This window comes from Portunus trituberculatus, chromosome 47 (assembly GCF_017591435.1).
Source record: "Portunus trituberculatus isolate SZX2019 chromosome 47, ASM1759143v1, whole genome shotgun sequence".
NCBI lineage: Eukaryota > Metazoa > Arthropoda > Malacostraca > Decapoda > Portunidae > Portunus > Portunus trituberculatus.
The window spans coordinates 36,710,638-36,714,782 of NC_059301.1; positions in this window are offsets into that span (position 1 = coordinate 36,710,638).

Sequence of the window (4,145 nt, forward strand, 5' to 3'; positions counted from 1 at the left end):
CAACACCAGCTGGACGATGGGGACTTACCCTACATGTTGGAAACCCTCCGTACTTGTTCCCATCCACAAATCAGGCAAGGACCCAACTCTTCCATCTGCATACCGGCCCATTGCACTCCTGGTGGCTTGAGGAGAAGCACTTGCTGAGGGAGGAGCAATGTGGCTTCCGACCTTGTAGAGGCACCATCGATGTCCTGAGCCAAATGGAATTCCACATTAGTGACACGTACCGCCAACGTCAGGTCATGCTCGCCCTCTTCATAGACCTGGAGGGTGTATTTGACTCAGCACCTCACGAGGGAATCATCTACAAGCTGGCCAAACTGGGCATTGCTGGTACCACCCTCGCTTGGATCCGAGACTTCCTCTCCCACCGCTCTTATCAAGTGGCAGTGGGTGCCTCCTTATCAACCTCCCACCCCATCTGCAGAGGCGTCCCACAAGGCTCCATCCTCAGCCCCCTCCCCTTCAACGTCCTCCTGTCTGACCTCCACATCCCCCTCCACTCACAACTCCTCATATATGCCGACGATATCACCATAGTCAGCCGTGCACCGAAACTGGCCATGGCCCAGACCAACATGCACGAAGCTGCAGCTGCCTTGAGTGACTGGGTAACCACCTGGGGCCTGACGGTTAGTGCTCCTAAGAGCACACTTATGTGCTTCACCCTGAAACACCTCCCATCCTCACCTACTACATCACTGTGTGGACAGGGTGTCCCCTACTCCAGGGAGCACACCTTCCTGGGTCTACGCCTTGATGGCCCTCGTCTTTCCTGGGCCAGACACATAGACCATCTACGCACTGCCTGCAATAAACGTCTTGATATTCTGAAGAAAATTGCTGGAGTCAGATGGGGAGCCAACCGTGATCTTCTTCGTTACTACTTGACCACCATCAGACCCAAATTAATGTATGGCACCAGTATCTACAGCTCAGCAGCACGCTCCCTCCTCATCAAATTGGATCCCATCCAGAATGCTGCACTCAGGATCTCCTTGGGTGCCATGAAATCCTCTCCACTGGTCTCTCTACATGCAGAGAGTGGAATTCTTCTTTTATCTATTCACAGAAGAGAGACTTTGTGCCAGCATTACCACCACATTCTGAGCTTACCCCAGTCTCACCCCTCGCTACCCTCTATTCCACCTCTGGGATGGACCAACACACTCCTGTATGGCTCCCTGGAGCACGGCAACCCCTCCTTGTCAGAGCCCTACTAACCCTCAACACCCTGGGCTTACCACCACCACCTCCACAGCCCATTAGCCCACACTCTCCCATCCCACCATGGCTGGACCTCTCCCCCATGTTCACCTTACACCTTCCCGGCCTCCCCAACCGGCACTCTTCAAGCAGATTAGCATCACTACTTTTCCATCAGAGGGACAAGACATTGTTTAAACACCACGTCAAGCTCTGCACAGATGGCTCCCACTCTCCATCACCACCCTCTACCGCCGCAGCCATCTATGACTCCGCCACATCCATCTGCAGGACATGGCGACTCCCACCAGAGACAGACATCCTGACAGCAGAGCTGTATGCCCTTCACCAGGCCGTCAACCACCTGCAGGTCTGTCATACCAAGAGCAAAGCAATAATCTACACCGACTCCCTCTCCTCACTCCACTTCCTTCTCTCCCGTCACCCATCCTCCTCCACCACCATCGTCCACGCCACCCAGAGGACCCTCATCCATCTTCACACCGAAGGCTGGGAGTTAACCCTCCAGTGGGTTTCCTCCCACACAGGTATCCGGGGTAACGAGATCGCCGACACCGCCGCCGAGATGCCCCTATTAGAAGTAAACATTACCCCCTTCCCTCTGCCACTCTCCACCGCTAAGCGCATCATATCACGAGTATGCCACTCTACCTCCGACACTACCCTTGCCACTGGCCTCCGCGTCACCTCTATGGGCCAATATCCCCACTGCCCCTGGTGCACTACAGTGTCCCCGCTTCCATTCCCAACGCGTTCTGCTACGAGCACAACTACCGCTCTCGGAGTTCCCACTCTTGACCTGCCCACTCTGCTGGCTGCGGCGGGTGTCCACCCCACAAAACAACACGCCGTTCTACGCCTCACCTGTGTATTCCTGAAGAAGACGGGATAACTGTCACGCCTGTGAGCGTCTCACAGGACATCGCCAGGGGTCATAGGGCCCCTCCAGGAGAACCTGGCAGCCCTCAACAACAACAACAACAACAACAAACTTAAAACGATGAATGCGACTACTCTCAAGCTAGCCAGCGTACTGACTGAACGTAGGTTCTGAGCAACTCCGTGCCGACTAGCAGTAACATCACTCACCCACAGAGCTCAAGCATCGCCACCAGCAGAGCATATAGTGAAGGAATAAGGATAAGCAGGATGACGCTGTGAAGGTGATGTCTGTGGTGAAACCAAACAGCGGTCCAGCCGGGCCCCAACCCCGCTAGCGCCGGCTCCACTTCACAAGGTGACCACATGGACGCCTCCATCCAAGGCCGCCTGGAGACAAGGCCAGGTCACAGTTTCGCGGGTCTCCTGATACGTCATCAACCGACGATCGGCTACCGGTCTTCGCCTCAGTTTTGAATGGACAGCGGTGGGGTACACAGCGCTCAAGGCCGCCTGAAGAACACGCTTCGCGCGACTTACTTTACATTATAAAACTACTTGCGACAATACCTTCTACTTGCTGTGTACTTTACTGCAAAGGCAATTGCAAAACTGGTCCAAGAGTGAGTGTATACCGATTCCCTGAACAGCCTGAGCTTCGGAGGAAATGGTTACAAGCCATCAGGAGGAAGCATTTCACTCCCAACTCATCACAGCAGGGTAAGCACTATACAGGTATTTGTTGTTTTGCATGATTTACTTGCTAAGTTACGATTTGGGTACTTTCCTGTTATTGCCCCACCACTAATTTTAGGTTAGGTTAGTTTAAGATAGATTAGGTTAGAAAACTAGTTAACCTAACCTAACCTAACTTATCCTAACCTAAGATAAAGAAAATCAAATACAATAAAAAAATCTGAAAATTAGTGGTGGGACAATAACAGGAAAGATACTCTTTAAAAAATAAAGCAAAGATACAAATTTATTACCTTATCAAATTTGTTTATACTGACTACATTATGAGTAAAAGCTACTAACTTAAATCTTTAAAAATAATACATTAACTGTAATTAAATACATTTATAAGATGCTTAAAATAGGTAACTTAAGATTTGTGAATATTAATACTAATGAGAAATATACAGAGTATTTAAGAAGAGATAGAGAGTGAGAGAAGGGAGAAATATATAGAGAAAAGAATAATACAGATTTTTCTAGCTATTAATACTCTTTATTGCAGTAATAGTGCTATGTGTTACTGAGGTCATTATTTAACACAAACTGTTTAAGTTTGTGTTTAAATGTAGCAATGCTGCAGTTATGTGGTACATGTCTTGCAATATTATTCCATATCATTGCACCTTTATATCTAAATGTTTTCTGCATCATGGCTGTCCTACATAATGGTATATGAATTTTATGACTGTTTTGTTATATGGGAGTGAACCTGATGATTCCTGAGAAACATATCATTGAATATTGGGGGCAAACACCTGTTGCTGTATCTATACATTAGCTTACTGACAGTGAATATATAAATTTTATGGAGAGGCAGTACTTGTAGTGAGAGGAATAGTGGTGGAGTATGATCCCTGTAATTTGCAGATTCAGTAATCCTGATAGCTTTTTTCTGCATTTTGAATAAAGAATCAATATGGCATCTACTTGCACTACCTCTATTCCATAGTGTAGGTAAGGGTATATAAAGCTTTTATATATTACAATGAGGGTTGACTTACACAAAAATTTCCTAGGTTTGACTAACATTCCAATTCCTTTGGCAATTTTGGTTTTAGTTACTCTGACATGCTCAGACCAAGATAAAGTTGTATCAGTCATAACCCCTAAAACCCCCTTATTGGAGCATTTACAAATTTTTTTAAGGCCTCTGCTACTGCTTTAAAAACTCTGGATAATCCAAGCTACATGTAGGTACCTTAATTGAGTGCAATTACCTATCCAAGCATTCTGTGATAATCCAAGCTTTGAAATGAAAATTATACACCAAGTTTGTCTTTACTCAGGCAATGTGACTT